Genomic DNA, 14631 nt, shown 5'->3' with positions numbered 1-14631 from the left:
TTCTTTGGACCAGAGCATATAGTGTCTATTTCTTAAAAAAAAAAAAAAAAACTGGAATGGACTGGACTGAACTGGAATAAATGCTGGTCTGACCAGAGTTCACTGAGTGATGGCCCATCCCAGAAACATTCAAGTCCAGAGAAGTCAACAACACTTCTGGACACAGTTAACTAGTGTTGTAGTCAAGACCGGCTAGACTGAGACCAAGACACTGCCGAGACCAGTTAGGTATCAAGACCAAGACACTGCCGAGACTGAAGGGTATCAAGACCAAGACCAAGACACACTAAGGTGAGACCAAGACCAAGCCTTGTCAAGACCAAGTCCAAGACCAAGACCAAGTACGAATCAGTTGTAGAGCAAAAGGCACTGCTGTAAAGTGTCATGACAAATTAAATAGTTCAAGAAAATGTACACAATGTAACATGTTTTTAAAATAGATGCATCTGACTGGTTGCATTTGAAGAGGGCGCATAGTAAACAATGATATTATTCTGTGATGATGTGGTTTTTGTACAAATCCCATCGAGACCCCTACGTCCGAGATCAAGACAAGACCAAGACCAACGAGAGTCAAGACCAAGACAAGACCAAGACCAAATGAGCTGAGTCCATGACAGGACCCAGACCACAAAAAATTGATCTTGAGACCAAGACCGGTCTCGAGAACTACATCACTACAGTTAGCGCAAGGTTTCCTTTAGCAGCAATAAAGTTTGAACTGGGAACTCTGTCCAATAAGACTATTTTCCATCAATCACTGATTAAAAGATAAAGAAGATAATTACCATAGAACACTGCAGGATCCAACAAACCCCAGAGATATATCAAGTGGCATATTGAGAAGTCTGACCTGCGTAGTGTGGTGCACTTACTTCATTGGTCAGAATCAGTGTGCCAGTAATAGATAACAGACCATTTTCAGTGTATATTGTCAGGTGTATCAGTGGTACAACTGGCATTTCCTCAGTGAGAGATGAGAAATAGTTGTCAGTGGGAGGTGTCTTAGAAGACAAGGCTGTTTGTCACTCTTCTCTTGTTTACACCAATATTTTATATCAGTAAGTAAAAGTAAAGTAAAAGGGAAAGTGGTATGTTCTTTATATTCTAACTTTGAAGAATATCTATGACCCTTTTGGTGTCTGGATGATGACAAAGACTTGTAGTTTCTGGGCTGTCTGGACCAACATTTCATTAATATTTAAACCATTAGAAGTAAAGATGTTTTAAAATCAGTCTAGTTTAATGGTAACAACCAATGGATGTACAGGGGATGGTTTTTCTCTTGTGTGGCAATTGGATTTGCAGTGTATTGGTGTATGAGATGGCCGGGGTCCCTCCTCCCCTACCCTCTCCTTTGAGTCTCTATTCATGCCTCCAGTAATTTATTTTCATCTCCAGTGAGAACGAAAATTATTCCACTAATAGATTTATGCTTAGGTTGAACCAATAGCTGAAACCATAGCTGAGCTTTTAAAATAAGGATGAAATCACAATAAAGTCCAAAGGAGCTAAAGGGCCTGCTCTGATTTTCCAAATGGTCAGTTACGAACAGAAGCCACAGACACACAATGAAACTACACACAAGTGTCACAGTTCACACCATTCCTTATGCGCTTACTAGCTACTTTCTTTAACATGAGGCACGCATGATGATCTTCAGCTTCAGGGCCATATCTGGTGCATTTGTCCAGACAGTCACAGATCACAGACAATTCATCTTTCCAGAGAGATAATTTAAGGATGTTTTATTTCAGCTTCATGTTTCTATTGTCATGTTGTTGAGGCTTATACTTTTGCAATTAGTATATTTCTGTTAAGAGAATAATTGTGATTAACCCATAAAGACCCAGTGCTACTTCTGTGGCAGTTTTCAAATGAATATTTTTCTATATTTATCCTTTTTTAAGTGATTTATCGCAATTTATTGCAATATTATCCTCTCTACTTGGTGTTTTTTCTGTGAAAATCATGTATTTCTCTAAATTTAATTTACTGATTATATAGATGTTCATAAAAGCTAAGATTAAAGTTGAGGGTTATATCAAAAATAGAGAAAACTGAAGAAAAAGTGACTTTTTCAACAAAAAAGATCATTAACTAAAAAAAAACAACAACAAAAAAACAAACAAATAAGTGACTCCATCCACTATCATTTATCCAGCTCCATGGGGTTTACTGGTGAATCAATGTTGTTGAAGATGTCAGTGTTACTGAACTTCCGAATGGGTAATATCTGGTGACCATGAAAAGATGACAAACTGCCTTTTAGTGATTATTCACATGTACTGATAGGATTAGTGGATCAACAGGTATTAACCCTTTATAGGGCACTCATAGAAATACTCTGAAATTCAAATTCCAACCTTAGTGTGTTTAAGACCTTATTACTTTTGTGCAACTTTTAAAAATTTTTTATTGTTGAGTAGAAAATCAAGGTCATTGAAGTTACCATATTTGGTTCCTTACCTATAAGTGGCAAAAAAGAAAAAAAACATCACATTATCCCTTTGAACATCATTACTTACATTAGTATCATTAATTCATGGTACCTAACAAAGCAGTTACACTCACTGTTCATGCAGAAGTGGACCTTGCTGTAGACCACATTGGACCTGAAATTGTTGCCTCACTGTCTTCACTGTAACTGTTGCTGTCACTGTCTTGTAATGTATGCGGAACTCACCAAAAATAGTCTCTTGCCCGATAAAGGGTTAAATATTTTACATCAGTTAATAGTTTTGGTTGCCAGTAACTGTTTGGGTTTTTATGGGTTAATCATGTTGAAGATATGATATGATATGATATGATATGATATGATATGATATGATATGATATGATATGATATGATATGATATGATATGATATGATATGATACGATACGATATGATATTCATTTATTTATTTATTTATTGGGATTAAATTGTGTGATTCTGACAGATATGAACCTCCTAATCATCTCATGTACAGCATGTCCTGTGCTATTTATCAGAAAGATGGTCTGATGGACTGGAAACCAACTCTTTCTCTTTCATACTGTCTTAACAAAGATGTATCCACTAGAAATGGGCTTTTTAGTCAATTATACTATCACCTGTGGCTGAAGTTATAAGATTTCGCAGTCACAAGTATGCTTCTAGTAAATCACTATTTGATTGTTGTTAAGCTGTCTAACAAAAAAGGAAAATAAGTCAGTTGTAGTGTGCATTATAGAGCACATACATGTCTTCTGCCAGTGTGACAGTGGAGAAACTAGAAAATACTGACTGAACTTTGTTACCTGTGACATCTGTAGGTACATGTTCTGCTTTGCATTAACTCAACAGTCCTGAAAATGGCTTCTCTTCTAAAAACCCTCCAAAAACAGATGCATGCTACTTTTACACGAAACAAGAAAGTTAAAGGTGGGGTGCAAGACGTTTTCCTGGAGCATTTTTTTAAGCATTTTTGCTTAAAATCCCCTTCACATCCTAATTTTAACCAATTAACTAAATGCTCTAACACAAAAATAAAAAAAAAATGTAGTCACCTGTGGAACGGACAGGACTGAAAAAACACCATCCAATCATTTTAAGCACCCAATCGAAATGATTGAATGGTGATATGTCTATCAAACTCAACTGTCATTTGTCCCTCCCCCCTCTGCACGTACCCCTCTTCGTGCATGAATCGTGTGTCCTCAAAGGGTTGGAACACTTGTACAGGAAACGAAGCCAGAGCCAGAGCTTGGCTATATTAGCCATATTAGGATGGAAAGTTCACCGGCAAACTGTTTAGTCACTAACATAAATCCCTAGGAAATGGAGCATTAGCCGGATTGGTATGAATTAGGGCTGTTCTGTAACAGCAGGGGTGTTGGAGGAGACTGAATGAGGTATGCATGGATCGGGGCCGGAGCCGGGGCCCGAGCTGGGGCCGCCGGACCCGGGGGAACTGTTGCTGTGCAGCGCTTGTGAACCCTCAAGAACAAGCATTGCATGTGCCAATACTCTGGAGGCGTGACTTCGGGGGGATATCTGAAGAAAGGGGTTTGAACTTTTGAATTGAGTATTTTCAAAACATAGCTTGCTCGAATCATTTTTCTAAGATCTCATACCCCACCTTTAACATGCATTAATTATCTTGGTTGTGGTTAGACAGAGAGTCCAGCCTCGGGTCACATGTACATCACTTTCTCTCCAAATGATAGACACACAGATCCACCAGGAGCTGCCCCCATTATGCCTGATGGACGTGACACCAGATGCAGATAAAAACAAGGTAAAATATATTATATTTAATAACTCAAACAAGGACTGAGCACACACCTGAGTAGACTATTCGAGTCCTTAATTTAGCGCTTAGTTTTCACCAGACTCATCTCCTCCAATCCAGTCAAATCCAGACGTTCAGCTTCACTTGGGTTTAACTTTCTGTTTCTTCACTCCCTCAGCATTACTGGTGTTTTCCTAACCCTGTGCATCTGGAGAGATATCCCTGCAGGTTAATGGTGTAAGCACTCTTGTAAAATGATGGGGTCTAAACACGAGTGTCTCCTCAAATATCACTTCAACTCTTCCTTTTGTGGGCATTAAGTCACATAAATTCCTTTAATTGCTCTTTAAGCCTCTCTCAATTATTCTCTCCTGATTAAACTCCTAGACTGTTTTTTCTCTACTCAGTCCAAGTTAGCCAGCGAAAATGTTTTAAGACTCCCTTAACAACAAGTTGAGAAATAAAGCATAGAGCGTATGCATTGAGAGAAAAAAAAACTGGCACATTTATTAAAATTATCCCTGAAATTTGCATTTAAATGTACCTCTAATCCCACCAATTATACAACAGCCTGAAATTCTTAGAGGCACATTAGTTGTCTCAAGGTGCGGTGAAAAGCCTTTGGCTGGTGCAGGTGTCGGTCTGAATAAGTGCAGGTTCCCTGGTCATTATAAAAACATCTCTCATCATCTATTCCCTGCAACACTGTTAGACGTCCTCTGACTAACTGCCTCTGTTAATAAGCTAGCTGTTTGGTAGAAGGTCGGTGTCGGTCTGTTTTTTTCTCCTACCGTTCGCTCATCTTGGGCCGTTTACCCTCCCCCCCTCAGCATCTTGTAGCCTTGGGCTAAAGTGTGAGTACTGTAGTGATTTAGAGGCACACATAAAACTCTGTCATGCGCAGACAGACAAAGAAGGACACACAAAAACAGAAACAGTGCTGGCTGGAGGCTTGTGTAAGCAAGAAATCAAAATGTGTGAATGTTCATGCACACCGGAATGCGCGCATCATCAGAGATCCCTAAACCACCAGTAGACATTAATTTCCATTTCATTTCAACCTGTCAATCTGCTCAACCAACGAACAGCCATTATTACCAATACCCATTATTCCATATAAGCTGGAAAAAAATCAATTTCCTGAATGCTACCTACACGCCTTTATGAATCTATAGCAGAGGAAAGCTCTCTTTACAGCTCTGCCATATTCCACTGCAGCCACCAGTTAGCTCCACACTCAGTTCCCCCATGGGACACATCCAGGAGATGGGGGAAGTAAGAAACGGGGAGAGAATTATGTATGTAGCTGTACTGTAAATGGAAGAAGCTGATTACTTGTCATGGGCGAGAGGTTGAAGGAAGGGGTCAAATGTGTTGTATAGAGACAGAGGAGGATAGAAATGTTGAACTATGAGCAAAAAGTCATGGAGGTAAATACGCAGACGTGTCGGAGATAAAGAAACACCGGTGACATCAGGAAAGGGATAGGTCTAAAGAGAGAGGACAAGGAGGATCTTCAATGTTAGCCAGTCTGTCTAAATATAGTCTTGATGATATACATCTGAGAGCATTTAAATGAGTGTGTGTGTGCGTTTGTGTGTGTGTGTGTGTGTGTGTGTGCGTGTGTGTGTGTGTGTGTGTGTGTGTGTGTGTGTGTGTGTGTGTGTAAGTGGGAGAATGAGTGAGTGACTGTGCCCAACGGTAGACAGAGTGAATTTATTACATTTTATTTACAAAAGTGCAGAATCTCAAGACTCCCAGATAAATGACTCAAGGGCTGTGAGGGTGAGTGAGTGAGAGGAAGTAAAATAAATGTTCTTGGTGTATGATTATGTACACAGGCCAGTCTCTGATATTTTGGTACTTTTCTCCTACTCCATTTCTAGTGCTATGTTTAGACTGTGCCACTGAATTCTGCAAATCTCTGCGTTTGTCTTCCTCCATATGTCCCTGCGTATATTTGTGCATCCCATGTCATATGCGCATTGCGTATCAGCAGAGCATCGCTCACCACACATACACAACAGAGTGAGTAAATGAGCAGGATGACATGCAGAGCGGCTATCTTTGCAGACAGCCGGTGTGTGTGAGTGACATGATAACGGTTTTCTCAGGTGGCACTCTAAATACATGATACACACATTATAGACTGAGAGGAGGCCAGGACTGCCAGGAAAGGAGGAAGAAGAAAGAAATCAGGGGGCAGCAAGTCTACAAAAAAAAAAAAAACAGAGTTTGTGTGTGTGTGTGTGTGTGTGTGTGTGTGTGTGCGTGTGTGTGTGTGTGTGTGTGTGTGTGTGTGCGTGCGTGCGTGTGGTGGGGGTGGGGGGGATTCCAAAGAGGCAGCAATAAACATGACCGATAGATCTCATGTTTATTTTCTATTGCTAGTGGGAAGGCTTATATTCCAAAACGGTACACACACTAAAAAAATCTAGCAATAATTTTTTTTTATATGAATTACCACGGGTAAATAAACTCTGTGCAGTGATGCTAATTGTTAAACTGAAACACTGAAAAACTACACTACAGAAAACAAGAAGTATATACATATTCAAAGTCCAATTAAAGTCAATCAGTAATTAGAATCGGTACTGGGTAAAAGGCAGCAAATGAAAAAGAGAAAATGTTGTAAAAAGAGACAAATAGGCACTGCTTCACAGAATGACAACACATAGAGGCAATTTTTAAACAAAGTGTGTGTATTGGTGTTTAGGATGCAGCCTTCAGCTGAGGTCAGAGTTGTATGTTGGCGGTATAGTAAGCAGACAGGACACACGTGTCCTATCCTCCGCCAGCACTCATTAACACTGTGTGGCCTTTGGACGTCAGTGTTAAGCATTCTGTAATGAGTTTCCCTCCAGAGCAGGAGCATTGAATGTCATTCACAGTCAACTGCAGTTTGAGTTAGGAGGTGGTGATGTGTGGGTGGTGCAGTGGGCACCATGTTTCTGTCTGTTTTCTGATGACTAAAGACAAAGTAAACAGATACTAGACGCCTCTTTCAAAAATTAGCGCTGGCAGAGGAGAGGAGACGGCAGAAAGAGAGCATTTATGGTGTATTATGGCTATGTATTGTTTGGGGACATGTTCTCAGCATGCTCTCTGGATGGACCAAATGCCAGAATAAATGCCACAGACAGTGTGCATTTTATGTGGGCATGGCCTTTTAGGCTAGACAGAGTCTATTATTTAATTAAGAGCCATAGAAACCATCGGCCTAACATAAAACCCCAAATTGGATCCAACTTTGCAAGCCATGCATTGCACAGTGAGAGGGAGTGACATTTTTATTGTATGACCTTAAGCTGATGAGGTTGTGCTACACAATATCCCCATCTTGACATTTGTTAGCAGTGCTGCAGTGTAAACAAAGGGATTTAAACACTCAAAAATGCTTTAAAGCTGATCAGACTTCTAGTGAAATTTTTTTTTGTTTTGATGCAGAAGTCTGTAAAAACACTCATATTCAAATAACAAGCAAGTCCTTGTTCTTTCTCACAAGCAATGGCTCAAGCACAACACAGGAATCTGGAGCTTTCAGTCAGATGTACTGAGTGTGTGACTTCGATACTCTTGCTGGATGGATTTCCTACTGTCACTCAACATGGGTTACACTTATCACCACCTTCTCCTAACTTAGAACGAGTGGCTGTAGATACCTAAACTTTAAGCTGATGTTAAGATATACTGTTCAATAGAATTCATAAGATTATTGCAGGATCACATCCATCATTTTCTGGATATAGCACTCCATTTCTGTTCATCCCCTGTTCGACTCTAATAAAAAGCAAACATTCCCTCTAAACCTATCTCCACAAAGCCTGCAGACAGCCTGATCACATGCTTCTGTGCTTTATGTACTGTATGAGTATATAATGCATACATGCATACATTTTACCTATATATGGCGTGGTCAAGAGTGTGTATCCGTATTCTCGTTAGCGTATGTGGTCAAGCGTGGATTAATTAGCAGAAATGAAATTCACATTGTCACCTCTCATTACTATCAGAGTGCAGGATACCATCCACTCAACATCTCTTTTGCGTTCCTTCTCACCTCTACCTCTCCAGTCCCCATTTTTTCTCTTTTAACACACTTCCTGCACCAAACCACAACCTGCCTCAGTCTCTCAGGTTTTTTTTTCCATATATCTTAGTTCCCTCTACACTATTAGTCTCACCTTCACATCACCTTTCATCGCATCAACTTTTGTATCTCTCAGCACATTGAGCATTAATGTATCCTCTACATTTTCAGTCTACTTATGTTTACCCTTAGGGCCCAGCCACACCAGCGTTTATCTGAGTCCAATTCTATTTTACTCTAATGGAATCCAGCTGTGGCTTTTCTCTGAGAAGCAAAACAGATCTGTGCTCATTTTTTGTGCAATTATACATTCGACTATAGGAAACTCAGAAAATGTTCACATTCTGCAAATTCCAAGTTATCATATCTGTAAAAAAAAAAAAAAAAAAAAGAAAAAGAAAAAGAAAAAGAAAAAGAAAAGAAATTACACTGCAAACCAAAAGTATTGGTCTACCGGCCTTCAATAATGTAACCTTTAACCCTGGCTAGGGCACTCATACAAATACTCTGAAAATCTAAATTTCAACCTGAGTGTGTTATTGCAGGACATAACAAAACTTTATTACTTTTGTGAAATTTTTATGAAATTATTAAGAAGAAAATCAAGGTCAATGAAGTTACCATATTTGATTCCTTACCTGTAAGTGGCAAAAAAAAAACAAAAAAAATCCAAGAAGTAAATTAAAAAAATGCAAGAAAAACACATGTAAGGTGAAAAGAACATGCATTTTAGAACATTAGAACATCACTTTTAGAGATATACAACAACATAAGTGCTGATCCAGACACCTGTCCACATCCATAATATCCCTTTGAACATCATTCCTTACATTAGTACCATTACTTCATGGTACCTAACAAAGCAGTTACACTCACAGTTCATGTAGAGGTGGACCTTACAGACCCTGTAGACCACACTGGACCTGAGATTGTTGACTCAATGTCCTCACTGGAACTGTTGCTGTCAATAGTTGTTTTTCGATTGACCCTCAAATTGCGCGAATATAACTTGAGCATAAAAATTTGCCTAATGGAAAACTGACAATTTCGCTAAAATTCCCATTCTTCTGATGAAAGTTTTTGTGCTGACAAGATGTGGTTTTTTGGGCTTAGCAATATCGATATATCATGCAAATTGCAATGGAAATACCTCTTTCCGCAACTAGAGTCACGTGAATTAAAAGAAAAGCGGATGTTGACGGATGTTACAACAAGCGAAGAAGAAGAGTTTTAACAGAAACATGGTACGGTATGTGTGGACACACCATGAAACCGAATCAATTTTTAATTTAGTATGGGATAGAGGGGTAATATATATTAATAATGAATATATCTGTAAATTAACACGATATTTACGTTTGTCGCTATGTTTATGGAATGACTACTCATATCATCTTGCAATAATAAATAAACAAGTCATCGCATTTGTGATTTAATGGAAAAACCGACATTACGCACTTCTGTTTTTTCAACATTTAGTAAATATCGGTCAAGTTTTGCGCAGATGTCAAATGGAAAAGCGACTACTGTCTTGTAATGTATGTGGAAATTACCAAATATAGTCACTTGCCCGATAAAGGATAAATCTCAATTCACAGAAGTAAGAATGTTGTCACTGTCAGGCTGAAACCTCATAAGTCCATTTTTGGTCCTTTTTTTGTCATAAAATGATTCTATTGGTCAGTCTTCACACTGGCCTGATAGTTTTAGAAATATTTAACCAATTAAAATTATCGAAAATGGCTTATGACTACATCTCTTAACTCCATTCATTTACATCATTTTTTCAGCTCCCTGAAAAATAACTATTTTGGATATAAGAGGTTTCCGCCCAACAGCGACGATATATGACTTTGCATTTATTATAATGACAACTGCTACGACCTTTGACATTCAGTCTCAAATTATGATAGAATTATTTAATATCCCTCTTTAATATTAAATACATTTAGGCAATTTTTGGTTTTTAATTAACGACTGTTCCTGCAGGCCCAAGACGTTTGTAGGTTAAACAGCTTCATCATGACAGACAGGTGAGGTTACTGAAAGGGAGTTGTTGAGTCCATCTTATACAGTCATCTTCTAATACAGCAACTCTTACAATGATAATTGTAATATGTGCTGCCATAGCAAGTGCAGAAGTCAGTAATCATTTGAATCACATTTAATCACACTTATTCAGAGGGACAGATGTACAAAGGCCTCAGTGTGAGCTAGTGGGAACAACTAGCCAGGATGTGACATTAGGACCAGCTTGCTAACAAATGCTGTCAGTCTTTTTTCTTTCACTTTCACTCATATGATTTTCACTAGTTGTAACACTTGTCCTCCTTTGCACATTTCCCTATAAAGTACAGCATCTGTGAATATGACTAGGTGACATGTGAGAAAGAGAGGGTGAAAGGCATGTCAAGGTTGACTGAATGCAATCTGTTTCTATTAGCTGTTTTTCATCTGAGAAAAATTACTGGCTCATAATGAACGCCCTAATACATGTATAATGTGATCGGTATGACATAATGAATTCATATTTCAAGTCTACACAACAAATGGTTAGTGCAGGTTGTGTATTTGCTTCTCGGATGAACAAATATATGAAGGTTTTGTTAGGGACCTTGGTCGGATCCTGCAGTCTGGTTTCATCCAACCCAAGCTCTGTGTCATATTCAAGGGAACCATAATTGGCCAATGTGAAAGCCTCCTGTCAGTTACAAGGACATCAGTTGAATGAGAGTGATACATGGAGAAAAAAAAATCTCTCTTTGTGGTTCTTGTCTCTTAATATTGTATAATGAGACACAGTGAGGATCCCCTTCTACCAGCCTCATGCATTATTTCACCTTCATTAGGATGTTCATCGGAGGAAGGTATCACGCCAAAGAAAAGTATCACAAGAAATGGAGGTAAATTAGTGAATGAGACAGAGAGATCTGGAAACTGGCTGAAATCAGGACTGACACTGTGCTTTTTCTTGTCGATGTCTCATAAGATTTTAGAACAAAGGGAAGTCATTCAAATGAGTAGTGCATTGAAAAGAGAAACAATAGCATTCAAAATGTTCCGCTAGACTGATCGATGGTCTGCCAAACATCAATCACTGCTCCTTTTTGGCACCGCGTTACTGTGTGTTTGTCCTGTCAGATGGCTAAGGTAGACTGAGGACATGTACGTGAGAGACACTGTAAAGGCAAGTCCAACAATAAGTCATGATTGATTTTGTCCCCTGCCAGTTGGAAGAAGAGACAAACACATTCCCCACAGGGGCCTAGTGAGATAGATTGTGTACCAAGAATGCCATTGTTACTGAAAAGCACATTTTCTCTGACAAGGCACTGCTATTTCTCCTCCTCTTCTCCTCCTTTCTCACAATGACAAATACTCTTAGCCTGATAGATGGCATTGTTTCCAATCACGCATCTCTCTTTTTCTTTGTTTCTCTTTACACCATACCAAACACACACAACTGCACAGTAAGTAAGAGGGAGCATGTTAACCGTGAGGGTAAATACCACCCAGAATGTTTAACAAAGTCAGCAGGGATGAGGTTTAAGCTCAGCTGAAGAAAACATGGTACACCCACAGAAGCTTTACAATATATTAAAATTATGAGGCATCTTAAGTCCTTTGTTTATGAAATACAGTTCGTGTGGATGGAAAATAACAAGCTTGACATAATAAAAACACAGGAACTTTAACACATGGGGGAAAATATATTCCTTATACAGAGTGTGCTCATGGGAAACAATGCTGAAAATAGTGTATTCAAGTAAGGCACACCAAAGATGCTACACTGAACTTCAACGATTAAATCTTTCTTTTTTCCTGTGTAAAGTTTTGGAAAATAATTCGCTTGGCACATTTGGGAATTTCTTCTAATTAAAAGGGTTTGTGAAAATCCTGTTCGAATAGCCCAATGAAACTTTACACAAACAAACTGAAAAGTGACTCACACAATGGAACTCTGTGGTACAGTGTTCATTTGGAGTGGCTGTTTTCCAGACATCAGCCTGGTGCGGTTAGAACAAAAGTATGGGCCCCACAGAGCGGTATTGTCACCATGCAGGACGCTTGCTGTGTTTTCTCATCTGCCAGTCAACTCCTGTTGATTACAGCTGGCTGCCAGGAAGAGGAGAATTAATCAGTACTGTCAGATCCCGATGCAGATCAACTGATCAGGCACGGGAACATACTCAATTACGCACAATTTCAGCAGAATATGCACGGAAAATATCTCATCTATTACATTGCTGGATATGCCTCTTTAAGAAGTTGCTTAACCTTCACAAAGTTGCCTTCTGGTGTTTTATCTGAAACTTACACCCATTTTACACTGGGGAAAACCCCCACTGACATCTGTTTTTTCTCCTCACTGTGAAAGCATGCAATCAGCATCATACCCAGGTCAAGTGACTTTGCAGAAGTTATGTTAAATGTCTGTTATTTCTCACCCCTATTCCAGCACAGTACCGTGATGGATGTTGATGATACAGACAGAGACCCATTAATCCAACCTTTTCAGTTCCAATAATACTATTCACAGTCTAAAAATCATGGACAAAAAAAACGGTCATGTACCACTGCCATATTCTCAAAAAATACAACTTGCTAAGCTTGGAAATCTTTAGTAATCCATGTTTTCTCAAGTTAATTTTCAAATGTACAAACGACTTAGCGGCTGAACCACTCCGTTGATTTGTTGAGAGAGAAACCAGCAACAGAGTCACCAGAAGCTGCTCCAACCTAAATTGTAAAATCCCATTCTACAGGACAACTTTCGGACAGTCATCCTTCTTTAAGAGTATTAAATTCTGAAACTCACCATCAGAAATAAAATCCATCTCAGTGTTTAAGATGTTCACCACCAGAACCAAAATCTGTTTAAAGACTAAACACAACTGTTCTCATCTGTAAATATTGTGTATATTGTGTGGAAGAGTGAGTGAGTGAGTGAGTGACTGAGTGACTGAGTGAGTGCCTCATATCATATAAATGCAACACTGGATTATTGAATTGTATGGTATGATTGTTTTAAAGGATGTATATTTTATATTGTACTGCAATGTTGTGGAAGAGCCCAACCAGGGACAGGAGTTGAGAATTAGCACTAGCTATAAACTCTAAATGCATTACATCAGCTGCAACTATGTTTGACTGCATTGTCCCTGTTAAATAAATAAATAAATGTATGCATTGGCTAATACATGCAACTCTTTTCTTACTTAGCAATATGACATACTGTATGGAAAAGACCTAGATTAACCCATAAAGACCCAAACATCCACTGGTGACCAAAAGCATCTACCGATCTAAACTGTTTAATACCTGTTGATCCATTAATCCAATCACTACATGTAAATAATTGGTGTAAAATACAGTTTGTCATCTTTTCATGGTCATCAGATATGACCCATTTGGACGTTCAGAGGCTTCGTAGTAAATGTGGAAACACCGTCATCTTCTACAACACTGATTCACGAGTAAAACCCAAGATGAGTGGATCAATGACAGTGGATGGACACACTGGGTTTATGTTCAGTTAATGATAGATTTTACTGGAAAAAGTCCCTTTTTCTTCAGTTTTCTCTCTTTTGATATAAAAACCTCTTGAATTTATTGTGAGTTTTCATGAATACCTAAATTAAATATAGAAATATCCATGATTTATAGTGAAAAATGCTAAATTCAGAGGATACAATTTGGATACAATTACAGGTTTCTGCAGATGACTGTTGCAGATCCAGTTTTTGCTTTTGCTGTGACCTTTGGCTGTGTGTGGCTGTAGGATTAACCAACTGAAATGAACTACGAGATCCCAGACTAATTGCCATGTAAGAATTAGTCTTATTCATTCATTCATTCGTTCATTCTCTGAATGAACCGGCTTTATCCTCACTAGGGTCGCGGGGGTCGCTGGAGCCTATCCCAGCTACTTATGAGTGAAGGAGGGGTAGACCTTAACCCTGGACATGCTGCCAGTTCATCGCAGGGCTGAAAAATTAGTCTAATTCTAAGACTAATTTTCATGAGGTAAGACCAGTTCATAAAGAATCAGCCTGACAATGCTATGCTAATCATCTCCAATAACCGCTCCAGTTATGTGGGACAGGAACAATATTCAATAGTGATTTTGTTCTTTGCATTGTGGAAGATGCATCAATGGCAGGTCAGTAATAAGAGACAACATCACCTGATACAAGCTCAGTCTACTCATTTTCCAGTGTGTTTGTCATGAATGTTGCAAAAAAAATGACAAACTTGTTTACTGGCAGCCTGACAGCAGGTTTACC

The 14631-nt window shown here is 38.9% G+C and overlaps 1 long non-coding RNA gene across 1 annotated transcript; it reads left to right on the top strand.

The window, feature by feature from the left end:
* Nucleotides 1-207: 207 nt before the first annotated feature.
* On the top strand, nucleotides 208-13578 carry LOC115421408 (uncharacterized). Its single transcript, XR_003935672.1, has 3 exons — nucleotides 208-351; nucleotides 9943-9952; nucleotides 13568-13578. It is a non-coding gene; the product is annotated as an uncharacterized LOC115421408 (long non-coding RNA).
* Nucleotides 13579-14631: the final 1053 nt, after the last annotated feature.

Source organism: Sphaeramia orbicularis, chromosome 6 (genome assembly GCF_902148855.1).
Source record: "Sphaeramia orbicularis chromosome 6, fSphaOr1.1, whole genome shotgun sequence".
NCBI lineage: Eukaryota > Metazoa > Chordata > Actinopteri > Kurtiformes > Apogonidae > Sphaeramia > Sphaeramia orbicularis.
This window is presented reverse-complemented; position numbering and strand designations above follow the sequence as displayed.